Source organism: Protopterus annectens, chromosome 2.part1 (assembly GCF_019279795.1).
Source record: "Protopterus annectens isolate FY-2018-M chromosome 2.part1, PAN1.0, whole genome shotgun sequence".
Lineage (NCBI taxonomy): Eukaryota > Metazoa > Chordata > Ceratodontiformes > Protopteridae > Protopterus > Protopterus annectens.
In genome coordinates, this window is record NC_056729.1 from 1,616,184,802 (window position 1) to 1,616,205,834 (window position 21,033).

The window sequence follows — 21,033 nt, forward strand, 5'->3', positions numbered from 1 at the left end:
TGTTTCATGATGATACATTCTATGGCCTTGCAGACCAGGCTCGTCAGGCTAATGGGGCAGTAGTTCCCGGGGTCCGTGGTGGCTCCCCCTTGTGGAGTGGGATAACCGTCGCTGTGTGCCATTCAGCAGGCACAAAGCCTGAGGTGAGGCTATGACTGAACATGGTACTTAGGTGCGGTGCCAGTTTGTTCTGTAGTTCATGTAGAATGCAGCCTGGGATGTTGTCTGGTCCCATGGATGCTGTGTTCTTGGCTTTGGAGAGTGTGGTTTTTACCTGTGCAGCCATGATTACAGGAACTTTGCGTTCTTCCGTTATAGAGATGGGCTCTTTAGGGGGTGAGAGGGGGGCAAAGTTAGCACTGAACCTATCTGCCAGGATGTTGGCAATGTCATTTGGGTCTGTATATTTAATGCCATTGTTCTGTAACTCAGAGCAGATCTGATTGTTGCCTTTGAGATTCTTGACATAGCTATAGAATGCTTTGTGGTTGTCTTTAGAATCAGTGGCGATTTCGTTTTCGTAACTAGCTTTGGAGGATTTTATCAGGGATCACTGCTTCTTACTGAGGCTGACCAGGGAGCTCCTCCACTCGTGGGATTTTACTCTCTTTTGCAACAGTTTCTTTAAATCTCACAAATTCCATTTATTCCTATGAAATTTGCTCCTTCCCTTTTCTAAAGATTTCACATTTAGTTATTTTATCTTCTTTACAATATTCAAAACTTCTATTATGGTTGGTAAAAAAAAATTATTTCAGTTTTCTAATAATTCCTACTTTGGCAGCTAATAGCATTAAACTTAGTAATGCCTTACTGTGTTTAGGCAATTCATATCCCATGTCCTATCTCAAAAGAATAATTTTCTTAACTACAGCCATTTTGACCACCAATATTTCTGTAAATATAGTCTTATTACATTTATTTATTGGGAATAGTCATACTTCAAAGAACCAATTTTAGAGAAAGCCTAAGGAGAAAATATGAGACAGGCTTATGGTTCAATCCTCTAGAAAACCTAACGATTCTTCCTGCTATACCCAAAGCAGAAACACAGAAAGACTCAGTAGTAATGGAAAGCAATGTAGGCAGAGTCAGAAGTGAGAACTATCTGATATCTCCAGGGATGGAGTCCAGAGAGGCAAATGAAATTAGACTAAAAAGATGAAGGCATCAGGATGTGTCACAGAAGACAACTGGAACATAAAGGCTTGCATTAGAAGGATCATATGGGATGCAAAGCTATCAGACAACGATCTGCTAAGTGCAAGTTTTTTTGGTGCAACCCACAACAAGTGATCAATTGATCCAGGCTGCATGCTACAAAGATAAGGAAAAAACATAATACAATCTCACAGACTGCATTTATCTGAGGCTAGAGCAACTTAAAATTCAATTTAAATTGGTTAAAATATGCAACTGTCTTTGGATGCAGGTCATGCTGGGACAGTGACACAATCAAAAGACAGGAACATAAATAAAAGGGTAAGTAAAATATTATAAGAATGCAATGTGCCAGTGGCACAACAGGTAGCACACGTACCTTTACTGCAGAAGGTTGTGAGTTCTATTCTTACACCAGGTAGATGGACTGCTGACACTGTAGTGCAGCACAAAGGGGATGCAGTGCTCCTGCATGTCATCCTTTGGATGAGAAATTAAACTGAAGCCCCATCTTCCTTCATTGGTGGCAGCTCGGGTGGAGGTAGAAGATCGCAGGCACCTATCAAAAAGAGTAGGGGAAGTTTCTCAATGCCCTGGCCAGAATTCCCCTAGTGCCATAAACACCACATTAGGTTTCCCCTGCAAAGAGTACACTAGTCCAGTGAGATTAACCTGGTCAACAAAGAATAAATAAAATAAAATAAAAATAAAGAATATAACACTTGCGTAAGAGGAACTGGGTGAAAACAAAACTGGAGTTAAAATCTGGATATGAACTCTCAAATATGAATGTTGCAAGCAAGTTTGATGGTACCTAAAACAGTGTCAGAAATATATGAAGTAATGTAATCATCACCCATAGGTAGTCAATGTGTATTAGAGTAGGGAAGATGCAAGTTCCTAGTCTACATGTAGCAGAATATGGGAATGTAAAGTAAGAGAGCTGTGGGCCAAGAGGAGTTGATGGTGAGCGGTGCTAGGGTATAGGCAATGGCTAAATAACCCATAGTTCACCTAAGAAGGACAACCCAGAAAGGGGGAGCTGAGGTGAACAGGTAGTAGCAGGAGAAAGAGAGTAGATGGGGGCAGAGGGGGAGAAAAAGGATAAGCATGGTGGCATGGAACATAAGGGGTAGTCTAAACCAAGAAAAAGGATAAAAATATACATGCATTTGCTGTGCTATAGAGGGGATATAGTATGACTACAAGGGGCTACATTAAAGATAAAGGAAAGTTCAGAAACACTCAGAAGGGATTACCCAAAGGGGAGTATGACTACAAGGGACTGCATTAAAGAGTAAGGGATTACCCAAAGGGGAGTATGACTACAAGATGAGCAGATGGAAAAGATATTGACAATTTTGTTCAAAAAATGGTATGCAGATAATTATGAAGAGTGTGGTAAAGAGTGGAGAGGGGAGGTGGGTGATGTGGTAAGGATGGATAAATGGAATTATATGGACAACCGGTAATGTATAAATCCAAACAAAGATGATGAAGGGTTTCACAGCAACTTCTTTGAGCAGTCAGAACCAATAAAGATAAATAACCTAGAAACAGTATTTATGGAGGGGAATCTGATGTGATAACAGCACTGCAGAAAGACAGACTATTGAGAGAGAGATAATTAAACCACAAAATGGGAAGGTAATATATGTATATATATATATATATATATATATATATATATATATATATATATATATATATATATATATATATATATATTTACAGAGCGAGCGAGAGAGAGAGAGGAATGCATACAAAAGGGCAGAGGTTGAACTTTAGAAGAGAATACACCCACTCAAAAGAGAATGCACCTTTATCAGGAGTTGTTTGGTTCAAACCAGCAGAATAGACAGACTTTTAGGGGATAAGGAAATTCTTTGGATGGTGGTAAACAAAGAAATAGAGGAAAGACATATATCAGCTCAAGCAGTGGTGAGAACAGAAATGAAAATGGAAGGACAAGAAGAAAGTAGTGGGGGTAGAGATGGGCAACTTACAAGGGAAAGAAAATGAATAATAAAGAAAATTGTATAAGACAACCAACCAGATGGAGACTTGATAGGAAAAAAGTTGTAGAATAGGGGTAAAGACAGCAACTAGGAGAAAGATAATGAGGAAAGAAAAGCAGAGGATATAAGAAATAAACAGAAACTGGAAGTAAAGATTTAAACCGAGATTTAGTCAACAGAGAAGGATAAGAATGAACTCATAAACAAAGAGAAAAAATAAGAACACAAATAGAAAACAAAATCACGAGACATAAAAAATAGTAATGGAAGGCTTATTGTTGAGTGGTAGGAGAGCTGACTCATAAACAATTAGCCAGGAAATGTAAACAGAAGCAATGATCAGGGAGTAGCTGAAAGGAAGTGATAAAACATAGGCAACCACCACATACAGGGTGAGTTCCACTGGGGAGAAAAAAAAAATATATAAATATATATATATATATATATATATATATATATATATATATATATATGTGTGTGTGTGTGTGTGTGTGTGTGTGTGTGTGCGCGCGCGTATCTGCATGCTTGCATAGCTTTTTATCAAGTGCTCATTTCACTGAATCTCAAGTCTCTGAAAACATTTCACTGAAAAGTCTTTTTTCCTGAAAACTTATTATGTTGAATCGCAATTTATAAATAAAAAATTGTAGAAGTGTGTGTATATATATATTTGTATTTATTTATTTATTTATTTACTTTACATTTGTTTACCAAGGTCAGTCTGGATGCATGTCCTTTTTCAGTGGAAGCCAGAGGAGAAAAGCTCCACAAGTGACAATAATAAAAACATCATAATACATAATAATAAGGGATGATTGGCAGTACAGTAGAGGCAATTTACAACATATTACAGTACTAGTAAAACAGAGGATGGAACAAGTAAGACAAGTTAATTGACAAGCTAACTGCAGGCAGTCACAAATGAAACATGCAATAACTTTGATTAGTAACTACAGATGATACTACCTACAAAAACTAAATACATTCATAACCTTTTGGTATTACTTCAGTGTACAGTTGTCCCAATGCTTTCTTTTAAATGCAAGTTTGAAGTCTACCACCTGATGCAATGCCCAAAAGAGTTGTAACTGTAAGGTTAAACACAGGAAACACATTGTTATTAAAATGCAAATGAAAACTAGCATGCAGGAGGCTAGCCTATCTTACATGAGATAACTTATAGTACCCACATCTGCACACTGGTTGCTATAAAACTGTTTTTTATACAAACTGATACAGATATTTTAGTGGAAACTATTAACAGTAGTTATAAACGTGATCAGAGAGAAGTATATTTATTTGGTTTACTATCAAAATAGTGAAACTCGTATTAAAATTTACTTGAATGGTCAAAAAATAAGGATGGAAACTGTTTTGATGATTGTTCAAAATGTCAAACGTTTGGAAAGCTAAAATCAACATTTGGCATTTCCCAAAATGCTCATCTTATGCAAAAAACAAACAAACAAAAAAAACAAACAATCAGTTATTGCAAACGTTTTTTTACTGCTTTGCAATGAGGCAACTCCCCCCTGCACCCCCCCCACATCCCTACTAATTATATATTCTAACCCTGAAATCATACTACAGTGAGGAAAATGGTAATTTTTCCTGTTCAACACTGTAGTGCGATCCAACTGTAAACAGTGACGTTCAAGACCATGAACACAAGCTATGTGTTAATGTTTTGGAGACAATGGAATTTTCACTTGCAATTTTAAACTTTTGCACATTTACACTCAATCTTGTGAACATCAGTAAGGTGAGTTTCAAACATTTCAATCCGTGCCCTTGTGCTCGAGCAGAACGAAACACTGTTATCCAACGTAAATGTTCAGTTCAACTAAACACAAAACTGCTATTTGCTCGGGTAACGTTTTAATGACAGTTTTCAGTTCTGATGAAATCTGTCTGCGACAGATGAAAGCGCTAAACCATCTGGATTTTTACTGAAAACTGTCATTAAAACGTTACCCGAGCAAATAGCAGTTTTGTGTTTAGTTGAACTGAACATTTACGTTGGATAACAGTGTTTCGTTCTGCTCGAGCACAAGGGCACGGATTGGAATAATACATTTGGTTGGTGTGGTTTTTATTTTTGTTCCGAGTTTCAAACATTTGACTGTAAACCTATTTATTTGACATCTTTATAGATATTAATTTGCTTATAACAGCATTCATATACATTACGGTACTTATTCTTTAATATAAGCTGTTGTGTTCTGTGCTATATGAATCAAATTAGAGGAGTAGATTTTTAAAATGCTTCAGTTTGCATAACATCTGTTGTCCTAATTATTCAGACTTGCTTTGCTGATTATTGGAAAATAGTATTAATGAGCAAATTTGACTCTTTGAAATATTTTGCATTTGTTAATGATTTATGGAATTTTCTTCTGTACAAAACTGACAAATAATTCCAAGCATTTTTCATCTCCCATTGATATGATGACTACAAAAACTTGATCTGCACATATCAGAATATGACAATGAAACATAATATAAGCAAATTTGTAAGTAATTTACTTGATATCTAAAATATACTCATAAAAGAATGCTTCCTGTATAGAAGTTGGATGTTAAATATATATTTCAAATACTAGAGGTATTGACAGCAAAATACATACATATATAGTAGAAACAGACATTCACTTATAAAACACTCACTATACATAGATACATAGAACATATTTACCCTCTAACTGTTAATATATGTAATGGAAGGCCTACTGTTGAGTAATGTATGTGTTTTTAAATTATGAATAGGATATATATATATATATATATATATATATATATATATATATATATATATATATACATGTATACACATATATCAGTCCCCTACTCATAATTTACAAACACATACACAAAGTTATATGTATGCACATCCATGTAAATATAAAATACATGTATAAGGAAATACACACACCAATATGTAACACTAAATGTCAGTACCTTTTAATTATATTTCCTTGTTTTGACTCTTATTTTCACTTCTTCACTCATGTAATTAAATGAGTTTTAAAATGTAATGATATGTGATCTTGGCATGTATTGGTGTTTGAGGCATATAAGTTTCTCTGTTATAGGTATTGTCAGTTTTATTTATGTGCTCTCTATAAATGTTTAATCACTATGATATTCATAATATTTTCTATAGAAAAATCAATTAGAAGAAATTACCATATAAAATGTCTTGATCAAATTGAAAGATTTGAAATGCATTATTTCAGGGATATTTTGATATATTTAGTAATACATAACATTATTCTTTATTATCAACATTTCCGACTTTATATTTCTATGATCTTAAATATTAATATCTCTGTAACTAATACTTCATATTTTTTTCCCTTTTAGCATGACTTGAGTGTGCTTTAAATAGTTACAATTAATATTATTGTTTTAAATTAAGAAGCGGTAGCAATTATTTAGTTTGGTGAACTGGAATTGATTTATTTGTGTGTGATATGTATGATTATATTGTCAAATCAAGGAATTTTTATACCTTGATAGGGGGTTTGAATGTTATAAGTTTTAAATGTTGCTTTTGTTTTTTGGGGTTTTTTTGTATCTCTCCATAATAAAATGTATTAGTACTTGGTTAATATTTTTATGATAAATCATTTTAAATCAGTTCATTCAGATTTTCTTATAAATGTTGACATATAATTGCCTCTCATTTAACATTAATGAGCTTAATAATCCACTGAAGAGGAGTAGCTTAAACAAATATTTAAATTTGCGTAGGGCTCACATAATCACGATTTTTTTACAAGAAACAAAAAGATGTAGATAGATTGATGTTAAAAGCCTATTCAACTCTTGTGAGCTCTCATTTTAAATCAAAAAGGAGAGGCAAATTATTTAAAAAATAAAAAAAAATTATTACCTATGCCTAAGGTATTAAATACCTATTCAGATAAAAAGGGCATGTTAAGTTTAGCAATAGTAGAAACTGATAAAAAAATTATACTTTTGTGAATTCATACTGGATACCTGGGATTGGAGCCAAAGTTGCTAAGAAATATTTAGATATTATAACCTTATATACAAATGGTGAATTGATTATAGCAGGAGATTTTAACTCTATTATTTCTAGTAAAGACACTACTAATGGTAAGGTTCCCAAGCTATTCTCAGTAGCTAAACACTTAGATCATTTTCTTAATTCTCAGAATATGAGAGATATCTATGAGAGATATCTATGATATTAAATCAACTAACTCTCTTAACTTTACACATTATTCTTATAGATTTGGCACACAGGAAAACATTGATAAAGTTTTTTCTTCTAGCAACCTATTTAACAAAATTGAAGATATATTGATAATTTCATGTTCTTTGTCTGAACACAATGCTATTTCTTTTATGTTAACATTAAAGCCAAGTAATTTGATTTACTATCAGAGAATCCCTGCTTATATAGTAAGATTAAAAGACTTTAAGGAATGGTGTCTAAGAGAAATAAATACATTGAAATTAATAACAATGGCAAAGTGTCAGAGATAATTCTCTGGGATTCTTTAAAAGCTTATCTATAGGGAATAATTAAAATCAATATATATATATATATAAAAGAAAGAAAAAAGAATGGGATAATGAGTTGATTTCTTTGCAGTCTAATATAGATAAATTGAAATCCAACTTAAAACAGTATGACAGATCTGCAAAAGGTGAACTGAAAATACTAAACCAGAAATATCTTGATATACTTTACCATACAATATCAATAAATCTGGAAAAATTAAAATCACAAACTTACTCAATAAACCCCAAAAGCTTACATAGATTGGCTGTCAGATATAAATAAAAAAAAAATACTAATCATATTAAAGAAATAATTTTCAAACAAGGGGGGTAAAAATAAAAAAGGGGTGGTGCTGCTGTAGTGTTGTTGCCTCACAGATAGACGTTGTCCCGTTCGATTCTCAGCTAGAGCGTCTTCTGTGTGGAGACATGCATGAATGGGAGTACCTTCATTGAAGGTTGTGCATCAGGGCTGGCAACTTGGCACGTAAAAATCTACTGCCAATCATTAGCAGACTGGAGTTCCGCTGTGGTGACCCCTAACCGGGAAAAGCCGAGAGACACAACAACAACAACATTGGAATGCTTCAAGAAATATTACGACGAAATTAATAATAAATAGACTTAGAAAGCAGTAACATAGCAGATAACTTTTTGAAAGACAACATTTGGTCTAAACTAACCAAAGAACAAAAATGTAGAATGATAAGTCATACTCTTTTAAAGAATTAAAGGATCAAATTAATAATCTTGAACCAAAGACCCTGGTCTTGATGGTATAAATCTAAAGTTATACAACTTATCCTGATCCAATCCAATCCTGATTAAGTTAAATACTGAAAGGAGAATCTCTAAATATCAAACAGGTAACTATTTTATCAAGCTCTGTATGTCTCCTGCCTTTAATTGTGTCTGACCATGTGAACTGTGTATCCCTATTAGGGAACACCACAAACCATTATACATACTCACTTTGTTTTTTATTCTTTGTTGTAAATGTTGTTTTTGTACTTTTTTATATTTTATATATTTTTAAATGTTATCTTTGTAATTTGTCTAATTGGAGCTTTTCTCCCCGGGCCTCTGCTGAAAATGGACATATATCCAGTCGGACTATTCCAGGAAACAAATGTAAAATAAATAATAAATAAATAAATAAATAAATAAATGATTACTAGATAATATTTTAAATATCCTATTAAAGGTCTTTGAACACGTTAAACATACATTAACCACTCCCCCTTCCTGGAAATATTCCCTGATATCTCCTATGTTGAAACCAAGTAATGATTCTAACGTATGCTCTTCTTAGCTATTTCTTTATTAAATGTTGATTTCAAAATATTTATGTCTATTCTTGCTAAAAGATTGAATCTTATTATGTCAGGATTAATAGATGATAATCAAACTGGCTTTATATTACATAGAAAGGTTCAGGATAACATAATTAGGCTTAATACTTTAATAGATTTGGCTAACAAAATAAAAAAATAATTAACTATAATAAGTCTGTATATAACTAAGGCTTTTGATTCTATTAGTGGGAAGTATTTATTCAAAGCACTTTAATATATGAGTTTTATTTAGATTTTATTAATCTTATAACTAAGCTATATAGTAACTCATCTTTTATTAAAATTGATTGTTTTATTTCTAGCTCTCCTAAAATATTAAAAGGTACAAAACAGGACTGTCCCTTGTCACCTCTATTATTTGCTCTAGCAATAGAACCTTTTGCTAACTTTATTAGGTGTAATATTAAAATTCAGGGATTCTTAAAAGATGACAGTTACTCTTGTAAAATTCAGGTATTTGCAGATGATATTTTAATAACAGGTGATGATGTTGAAGCTTCAATAGAACATATAACTAAGTCTATTAACTGCTTTGAAAAAGTGTCAGGTTTAGTGTTTAATTCTGATAAAACAGAAACTTTACTTATTAATAAAAAAGTCAATAATAATTTAAGAGACTATAAGAATTTTATTTGGGACAATTCACTAATTAATTATATTGGAATTAATATTAAAATCACTGTAAAGGATTCAATAGTAGTAAATTATAATAATTTAATAGGCACTGTTAAACTATTAACTAAAATAACTATATATTGCAACATTTTTTTCAATGAAAGTTCGACTCACCCTAATAAAATAATAACCCCACCAAAAGTAATTTTCTGTGCTTGGTGCCAGAGCCATGGGCTCAAGCTCAATGCCAAGAAATGTATAGTTATCCCCTTTGGGAAAAAACATGTAACTGTGAATTATCACATAGGTGGCAGTACACTAAACACTGAAAGTGTGATAAGAGACTTAGGGACACATGTGGACAGTGGCCTCACCTTCAATAACCACATCACGACAACAGTCAGGAAATCCTTCTATGTGCCACACCTCATCACTAAGGGCTTTTCATCCAGAAAAAGGGAGGTCATTGTCCAACTGTACTCATCCCTCATTAGACCCATTATAGAATACAATACCCCATTTGGTATGTACCTCTTAAGACATCTGCAACAACTGGAAAGGCCACAGAAATACCTCACTAAAAGAATCACAGGCCTAAAGCAGATGACCTATGTTGACTGCCTTAAAAAACTCCAGCTATACTCTGTCACATATCCTCTACTCTGAGGCGATCTCTGCTTAACATACAAGGCCATGTCAAACCCAGAGCTGTTGGACATGCTACACTTAAAGAAATCCCAATCCCGCAGAGCCACATGCTTTAGGAATCTAAATCTTGTAATCACAATAAACAAAACAACCTGGAGGGATACGTTCCTGACTCAGAGACTCCCCAGACTCTGGAATAGACTGCCCATATATGTCAAGCAGAGCGCCTCTTTGGCCCTCTTCAAAAGGAACCTTGATGATTGGATGGGAGAAAGGAAATTCACCCTGGGGATCATGTCAGTAGCCCTGCTAGATAGGGGTCCAGGGAAATAAATAGTGTGGGAAGAAATAGCCAGGGAATTGTTATGGCTAGGCTTGTATAGGCCCTAGGGCCGATAGCCTAGTACCAGCCTATGAACCTATGAACCTATCTACAATCATTAATTATTCTGCCTCAGAAAAATTTTTAAGAACTTAAATTTTATTCTTCTTAATTTTCTTTGGTTTCCCAATAAACTAAGAATTTCCTTTGACTGGCATGTTAAAAGTTGGCAAGAAGGTGGATTAAGTATTTTGAATTTTTGAATTATATGTAAAATCCATAATTCTCAATTTAGTGTCTTTATGGGTAAATTCCTCTTACCAATCCAATTGGAAATCCATCCATGAAATAGTAACAAATAATAACACATTTGTTGTAGAATCTTTGTTGAATTTTGGAATTAATACATTTTACTGGATTCTGAAAGAACTATGTTTAAAAGAAAAGCAAAACTACTATTCCTCTCCCTTTACTGATTATATCCTTATAAATTAAAAAAATAATGGATTCTAATTATATAGTAAAAGACTTATTTCTTTTATTGTTCCCTATATCAAATATAGTGGGTTGTTTGAGAACTTTTAATAAGCAAAATGCTCGAACTTAGAGATGCAAATTGAATCTTTTGGCATAAATTCTTAATTGGAAATAAATCAAATAAAGCAGATTATCTTATTGCAAAACATTGTTTAGAAAATAACAATTGCTTGACTATACAATTTTGTAAAAAATATGTTAGTGATAAAATTAAAATATCCATGGATTTTCAAACAAAACATATTCAAAAATACTTGAGTTTTTTTCTTTAAAATCAATAGTAACTTAAATAAGAATAAAGCTTGTATATCAATAATCTATAAATAATAAGAGAGGAGTTTTGTCCCACAGATTCACTATTTTGGAATTATAAGATAATGAGAAGCCTTTTCTGATGAAGATAAATGTTTAATTCTTAAATCAATGAAGAACTCTACTTCTCTTTATTGGAAAAGGTATACATGGAGATTTCTTCACAGAGCCTTTTTAACTCTACATAAAGCTCTTTAATGTATAACTGTAGAAAAATTAATTGTTGGAGGTGTAATAAAGTATCTACTGCAGATTGGTTTCATATGATATTGGACTGTGAAAAGGGTGACTCCTTTTTGGGTTGAATTTAGAAGTTTTGCTCAAGCTTTGTGGACAGATAAGTGTATCATTTCCAACTCCATGACATTATTTAATGTTCCAGTTCTGGATTATGTTCCTAGGGTGCAGGTGCCTCTCATTTGGTCCATTTTAGCTACAGCAAGAAAAATAGTCACAAATAACTGGAAATATAAAACTATATTTCACTGAATTCATTAATTTAGCAAAAATGTCTGTAGGAAAGAATTGTCAACTGCCAAAATTAGAACATCAAATATTACTCATCAGTTTAGATTTTGGTTAAAATTAAGTGATTTACTTGAGAAGTTTTAATGATTTAGTTCTCTGTCTTTGATTTTGTTGTGGACACATGTAAATAGTCATGTTTTGTTCTATTGAACTTTAAATGATTTTGTACAATTTTTGTTTTAAAATTAATAAAAAAATTAAAAAAAGAAGAGTGAGCTTATAATCCCTAATGTACGAAGTTGACTGCTAATTTTGACAAACATAGAAGAAGCACTGAAGAGGTAGTTTCAGGACTTACATAAAACAAGAATGTGTGGTACTAGTTAGGCTGTGGTACATTAAAATAAAGAAATAGGAGAAATACGAGAAGTGATACCATCTGAACACTTATATTTCTATGCTTGTAGTACTGTTGTAGTGACAGATGTGGCAAATATGGGTCATGCGAAGAAAAAGATAAGAAAAACCTTAAAAAAGGAGAATAGGTTAACATGCATAATAATGATTAAAAAAAACTAAATGCAGTCAGAATGAGAATAAGATAGATAGGAAATTCACCCTTGGGATCACATCAGTCGCCCTGCTAGATAGGGGTCCAGAGAAGTAAATATTGGGGAAAGAAATATCCAGGGAATTGTTATGGCTAGGCTTGTATTGGCCCTAAGGCTGATAGTCTAGTACCAACCTATGAACCTATAAGAACAATAATGCTGTAGACCCCAGGGACAAAACACCACAGGAAATACTGATAGAGTTGAAGGAATAGACTAAAAATGGAAAAGGAGAAGAAAAGTAAAAGGTAAGTTGAGACTTAGGAGAAGGAACAGAGCATGAGTATCCCACATTTCCTCAAATATATGCTTTAAAAAGCGAGAAAGGAGAATAAAGACTGATAAGAGTGTTTCTGGGTAAAGAACAGATAGAAGATAATGAAGTGGGGGAGGTAGAAGTAAGGTAACGTGGGGAGAAGGATATGGGGGTGCGGGATGACTAAGCAACATGAGGAAATATGGAGCTAATATGGGATAAAAGATGAATTAGACCTGCTGAAGGAACCTCAGGGGAAGGAATTCTTTAAGATGGCTGAAGAATTAATACAAAATAAATTACCCAGAAGAGAATGTGTAACTACATATTTTAGGGACATAGATTTGAAAGGAAAGTAGACAGACAGGAAGGGAAGGGCAGAGAAGAGTTAAAATTAGCTCAGAATAGCATCATGGAAAGAATGGGAAAGATGAAAATGACAAGTGTAGATTATATATGAGTACCTTATGAGCAAAAAGGAGAAGGCACAAATAAGAGATATGCAGTAAAGAAGGAGTAAAGAGGAAGGGTGGGATATATTGGAATGGTAACAAAACCATTGTATGGGAAACTTTTAATATAAGCAAAATGATAGACCTTAGAGATGCAAATTTAATCTTTTGGCATCAATTCTTAACTGGAAATAAACCAAATATTGCAGATTATCTTATTGTTAAGACATTGTTTAGAAAATAATAATTGGTTGACTTATACAATTTTGTAAAAAATATGTTAGCAATAAAATTAAAATCTCCATGGATCTTCAAACAAAACATATTCAAAAATACTAGAGATTTTTTCTTTAGAATCAACAGTTTGTTAAATAAATATAAATCTTGTATATCAATAATCTATAGAATAATAAGAGAAGAGTTTGGTCCCACAGATTCATTATTTTGGAATTACTCAACAAAATAATGAAAAGGCCTGTTCTGATGAAGATAAATATTCAATTCTTAAATAAATTAGGAATCTACTTCTCTTTATTAGAAAATTTATACATGGAGATCTCTACAGACCCTTTTTACCTCCACATAAAGCTGCTTTAATATATAACTCTGGAAAAATTAATTGTTGGAGGTGCAATGAAGTATCTAATGTAGATTGGTTTCATATGATATTGAATTGTGAAAAGGGTATCTCCTTTTTGGGTTGAATTTAGAAGTTCTGCTCAAGCTTTGTGGATAGATAATTATATAATTTCCAACTCATTGATCTTATTTAATGCTCAAGTTCTGGATTCAAGTTCCTAGGGTGCAGATGCCTCTCTTTTGGTCCATTTTAGCTATAGCAAGAAAAATAGTCACAAAGAACTGGAAATGTAAAACTACTCTATTTTTCGCTGAAATCATTAATTTAACAAAAATGTCTTTATGAAAGAATTGTCAGCTGCCAGAATTAGAACATCAAATATTACACATCGGTTTAGATTTTGGTTAAAATTAAGTGTTTTACTTAAGACATTTTAATGATCTAATTCTCTATGTTTGATTTTGTTGTGGATGCCTGTAAATAGCTATGTTTTTATTTACTGAACTTTAAATGATTTTGTACAATTTTTGTTTTAAAATTAATAAAAAGCTTAAAAAAAGAAGATTGAGCTTGCAATCCCTAATGTACGCAGTTGCCTATGCTAATTTTGGCAAACATAGAAGAAGCACTGATGAGGATTATTCTAGTTTTCAAAAGATTTGAGGTAGTTTCAGGACTTATGTATAACAAAAATACATGGTACTAGTTAGGATATGGTACATTAAAAGAAAGAAATAGGAGAAATAAGAGAGGTAATACATTTGAACACTTATGTTTCTATGCCTGTAGTACTCTTGTAGTGACAGAGGTGGCAAATATGGGACATGTGAAGAAAAAGATAAGAGAAACCTTAAAAAGGAGAATAGGTTAACATGCATAATATTTAAAAAACTAAATGCAGTCAGAATCAGAATAAGAGCAATATGCTGTAGACCCCAGGGACACAACACTGCAGGCAATACTGATAGAGTTGAATGAATGGACTAAAATGGAAAAGGAGAAGAAAAGTAAAAGGTAAGTTGAGACTTAGCAGAAGGAAAAGAGCATGAGTATCCCACATTCCCTGAAATACATGCTTTAAAAGTCAAGGGAAGAGAAGAAAGACTGATGAGAGTGCTTCTGGGAAAAAAACAGACAGAGAGAGGATAATGAAGTGGGGAGGTAGAAGTAGAGTAATGTGGGTTGATGGATATGGGGGAGTAGGATGAGTAAGCAACATGAGGAAATATGGAACAAATGTGGGATACAAGATGAATGAGACCTGTTGAAGTAACCTCAGGGGGAAGGTATTCTTTAAGATGGCTGAATAATTAATACAAAATAAATTACCCAGAAGAGAATGTGAAGTGCATACATTTAATTTTACATAGGTTTGAAAGGCAAAGCAAATAGACAGGAAGGGAAGGGAAGGGAAGAGAGGAGTTAAAAATAAACTCAGACTAGCAACATGGAAAGAATGAGAAAGATGAAAATAACAAGTGTAGATTATCTCATTACATCCGAGTCACACCTTCAGGTGCATCTGCAGTTAACTCCTACTGATGCTTCTAGATGTCAAATATTGCTTGCATATTTGCATCAATAATTCCAAAGCCATGTTGTATAAAAGGTTTAAAAATATTTCTCTTAAAGCTTAAAGAGTGGGAAACTCAACTGCATTAATATCTGATCTATGTCTATGTCTAGGGTGGCACAGTGGTGCAGCGGTTAATGCTGTCGCTTCACAGCAAGAGGTTCTCTGGTTCGATTCTTGGCTGCGGTGCCTTCTGTGCAGAGTTTGCATGTTCTCCCTGCATTCGCTTGGGTTTCCTCCGGGTACTCCGGTTTCCTCCCACATTCTAAAGACATGCTTCTGGAGCATTTCTCCCCGGGCCTTCGCTGAAAACAGGATCTGTGGAACCTAGTCGGACTTTCCCGGTCAACAAATGTTAAATAGATAAAAAATGTCTAGTGCAGGTAAAAAGATATTACAATATTAATTTATATAAATATAATGTTCACATTTTTCTAAATATCTCAATAACCAAGAAATACAGACAGAACTCCTTAGTCTCATATGAAAGCTCTCAGCTAGATGAATAAAATGCTGCTGTGTATAACTTGAATGGTTGCTGAGATACTGTAAGTTGTTTACAAAATATTACAAACATAACAGTCACTGTGTTTACTGTAACTTATAAAATTCAGTTTAAGACCTAGAACCTAAAGAATGCTATCACTATAAAATAGTGTGTGCTGAATGGTTTCTCACTTATAGGTTCATAGGTAGGTACTAGGCTATCTGCCCGAAGGCATTTATAAGCCTAGCCAGAATGTGTTGGCATTCACGGCCCCCTTAGATTAATTCCCTGTGCCCCTGTCCAGCAGAGCCACTGAAGTGATCCCCAGGGTAAAATCCCCAGGGTAAACTTTCTGTTTCCCATCCACTCATCAAGGTTTCTCTTGAAGAGTGTTAGCAAGGAGCTCTGCCAAATGTAGATTGGAATCTTGTTCCAAAGCATGGGAAGTCTCTGTGACAGGAATCTATCCCTCCAGCACATCCTATTTATTGTTGTGGTGAGGTTTAGATCCCTAGAGTGTGTGGCTCGAGGGGATAAGCTTTTCTTTAGGTGGAGCATGTCCATCAGTTCTGGGTTGGACATGGCCTTGTATGTCAGGCAGAGATCACCTCTGAGTAGGTGGTATACAACCGAGTACAGCTGGAGTTTCTTCAGTCGAGCTGCATAGGTCATCACAAGTGATCCTCTTGGTGTGGTACTTCTGTGGTCTTTCCAGCTGTTGCAGGTGTCTTGTAAGATACATCCCAAATGGGGCATTGTAGAGGGGCACAATGACCTCTTTTGATCTGGATGCGAACCCTTTTGTGATAAGGTGGGCCATGTAGAAGGATTTTCTAACCACTTTGGCAATGTGATTATCAAAGGAGAGTTTACTATCTACTTGGGTCCCCAGATACCTTATTACATCTTTCATATTTAGGGGACTATCACCTATGTGGTAGTTTGTGGGTACTTTGTTTTTTCCAAAGGGGATGACTATGCATGTTTTGGCATTTAGCTTGAGGCCATGATTTTGACACCAGGTATCCGTCTCAGTGAGACCCTTTTGGAGGATGTCTGTGTCAGCCAGAGAGTCAATTATAGCCCCCTAGTTTGCAGTCATCTGCGAACTTGGTCAGCTATAGTCCTCCTGTGCTTGCCTGTACCTCTGAGAAGTATATGCTGAACAGGAGGGGTCCTAGGACTGAGCCCTGGGGAATGCCACTTGTAACCAGTTTAGAGTCAGACCTAGCTCCCGCAACTCTTACCATGTAGGTTCTGTCCGTAAGCCAGTTGGCAACCCATCTTGTGATGTAGGGGTTTATGTTAATACCAGAATGGGGAATGGTGTCAAAGGCTTTTGTGAGGTCTAGGTAGGCTGTGTGTACCATCTTTCCCTCATCTATAGCCTTGGTAACTGTCTCAAAGAAGTCCACCAGGTTTAGGAGGCATGATCTGCCCTTAACAAAGCCAAACTGGGTAGGGTCCAGTGTTTGGAGGTTCCCAAGTGTCTCTGTTAATGAGTTCCATGATGATGTTCTCCATAGCCTTGCAGACCAAGCTAGTCAGGCTTATAGGGTGATAGTTCCCGGGGTCTGTTGTGGCTCCACCTTTGTGGAGCAGAATAACCATTGCTGTGCACCACTCTATGGGTATGTATCCTGTGGAGAGGTTGAGTTTGAACAGTGTGTTTAGGTGAGGGGTTAGTTTGTCTTTGAGCTCATGTAGGACACAGCCTGGGACACTGTCTGGTCCCATTGATGCTGTGTTTTGGCTTTGGAGAGGGCTGTTTTAACCTGAGTGTCTGTTTTTTTAGGAGCTCTACATTTGTCTGGTATGGTTATGGGCCCTTTTGGGGGTAAGAGGGGGTGTGAAGTTTGCACTGAACCTGTCTGCCAGGATGTTGGCAATATCGGTCGGTTCAGTGTATTTTGTACCATTCTGCACTAACTCTGAGCATATCTGAGCATTGCCACTTAGATTCTTGACATAGCTAAAGAATGCCTTGTGGTTATCTTTGGAGTCCTTGGCAATTTTTTGTCTAAACTCGCCTTGGATGATTTTATGAGGGATCGTAGTTTCTTACTGATACTGATCAGGGAAGTCTTCCCTTCTTGGGATTTTACTCTTTTCTGTACTAGTTTCCTTTCTATTGTATAGCTTGTTTAAGGCAGGAGTCCACCAGACTGGTTTCCTTTTCTTGGAGAAGTGAGTCTTGGTGTTGCTTGGGATAGCACGATCCATGCATTCTTGTAGGTGCCCATAAAATGCATTAGTAAAAGATTTTGCAGCTTGGACAATGTTATCCTTTAGCATGTGGGGCACCTCGGTCTTAAGTAACCTGAAGTTTGCTTTTGAAAAGTTTTTCACGGTGGTTTCCTTGTCCTGGGGTGGGGGTGGAATGTGGATATCCAAAGTGATTTGTTTATGGTCAGATCTAACCAGCGAGGGGTTGACCTCCGGTGTGGAGCACCGGTTGCCCATGCTGGTGATGACCAGGTCTAATATGTTGTCACCTCTGGTGGGAGTGTTGACCAGTTGATCCAGTGCATTTGAGTTTATAAATTCTAGGAAATGTTGGGCAAGGGAGTTAGTACTTGAGTAGTTCTCCCAATTAATGTTTGGGTAATTGAAATCACCCAATATTAGGGTGTTCGGTAGGACCTTTATATTTCCCAATGTTTCCAGAAATGCGGAATGGGGGTCCTGGGACATAGTGGGTGATCTGTAGCAAGCTACAATTTGAATTGCAGTTTTGCCCATTGTTAGTTGCGCGTGGATGATCTCTGAAGCATCATACTGTTCCACTAACCTGGAGGTGTGGGTATCCTTGATGAATATGGATATGCCCCCACCTTTTGTATTTTGGTCAGGGTTCTGCGGCTGAAATGTTTGGTATGAGTTGTAGCCTGGTAGTGCTGGGGTGCTCTCTGGAGCCTTAAACCAGGTTTCTGTTACTGCACATATATCAATTTTCTCCATGCTGAGGAGTGCCTTGAGTGCGTGCATTTTTAGGTTTATACTTCTTTCATAACTCCTGTGGTTCCAGAGATATGAACATTTGTTTGAAATTTAAGGGCATCATTTGATTCTGTCAAAAAGCTTAGGCTCCGCCCATTGGAAGTTACACTGCAAACTTCCTTAGCTCCACCAGGGTGAATGAGTTATATATGAGTACCTTATGAGCAAAAAGGAGAAGGCAGAAATAAGAGCTACAAAGACAAGAAGGAGTAAGACGGAAGGGTGGGATATATCTCTGGAGATGTGAAGAATGGTAACAAAAACATTGCATAGGGTATAAAGCATTCAAGGGATAGGAGACCAACAATTAAGGATACTGCATAGGTGTTATCTCACACAAAGAAGATGAAGGCAGAAAAGAGAACAAAAGATTCCGGAGGTGTGGAAAAGTAGGGTTGATACAAGTAGCAGCAGGACTGAAACATATGTCTTCAGAATGTGGGTACACCAAGAAATATGGAGACAGACTGTAGGAACACGAAAGGAAATTTTATTCAAAAAGAAGTAATCATTTTTGAGAGTTCTGCATATGGACAGTGGTGCAGGATAAAAGACAATGGTCAGAAAGAAAACTAAGGCTACAAAGAATTTTGGACGCAGGAGATACAATGGTTATTTCCAAAACTTGGAAAGAGAGGCAGAGGGACTCCAAGCAAGAGTCAGACAAAAGATTTTTGGCAACCACAAGGTGCATGATGAGATAAGAAAATTATGAGATGGGTCAAGAAGTTAACTATAGAATGGAAGGAAGTGGTATAATATTATGGCACAATCCTCGGAAAGGTCACAAGGGGAAGCGTGCTAGGAGCTATGATTTGGACATTATGGGAATGTCAGAGTAAATCAAGATTATGAAACTAAACAACTGGCTAATCAATGCTGAAGAAATGGTGCACCATGCCTGAGGACTGCACATGTAACTACTAATACTTTCAACTTTACAACGTATGACTGTACAGGGACCCTATATGCAGCATATTGTTTAAAGCTCTTCTATTGATCCAGATAGCTTAAAGTCTCATTGGTGATACAGAACATAAACTTAACTCTCATTGTTTGAGTATAACCTAATGACATACCTTTTCAATCAAGAAAAAGGATTTGGAGGTTGTTGTTTTTTTCAGATGCTTGCAGAATATAAGAAAATATCTAATTACACAGTTAACCACACCAAAAATATATTGATTGAGAATAAGCTATGAACATTACCTTACGCTTGCTGGTTGGCAGTTTCTTTATCTGTGGCCCTACACTTTCACTTAATAAATGGTAATTGAAATGCAGTGGTGTCTTATTATATATCAGCTACTTGGATTTATACTACAGCTGCTGTATCATGCAAGGGTCATTTACAGGAAGCAATCTCTTATTAATGGATTTACTTCAGATTTTCCAGACAATCCAGATATTGATATTACCATGGCTTGTTTATGACACAGGATCTTTCTTTACTCCTGCCACTGATTTTATATAAACTTAGGACAAGAACTATCTAATTTCTTTAGGGAGAGAGTATGGGCTGAATTTATGAGGCAATGTTAAAATTACCTAAAAACAGGGGTCTGGACTTACCTGATATGAGCTCTCTTTTAGAGCTTGGCAGGTAAGATCAATTATTGTTGGGCTTGCCCTAACTATAGGGCCCAATGAAAAAGCATGTCTTGTATTGGGAAACCTGATACAATCAATCCTTTCTCGTTTTTGTTTCTGAATGGGGTTGCAGCTAGATCTAGGTTTCTCCCCTCTGTGGCGGGATTCATAAAGAATATCATATGGATTGTCTGAAAGGTTAGAATAGTGGAATGGGTCAGGGACCTGACGAACATTGCTTTCACTTCAGATTTTTGCCTTTTGTGTCTGGAGGCCAATAACTTGGCCGAGAGAAGCTCGTGTCACTGATAGAAGGTAGTAAAGATAGGAAAAACATTATTTTTCCAACAGCTGCAATACAAATTCTTTTTATTAAATTGCAATTTTCTCAACAGTTTTCAAATTGAACTTATGTTAAGGCAACTAAATGGGCTAGGGACCTAAAGGAGAGCATTCCTAAATTGATTAATTTCATTTTAAAGTCAGCTTACATAGAGATAAAAATTAATAAACTG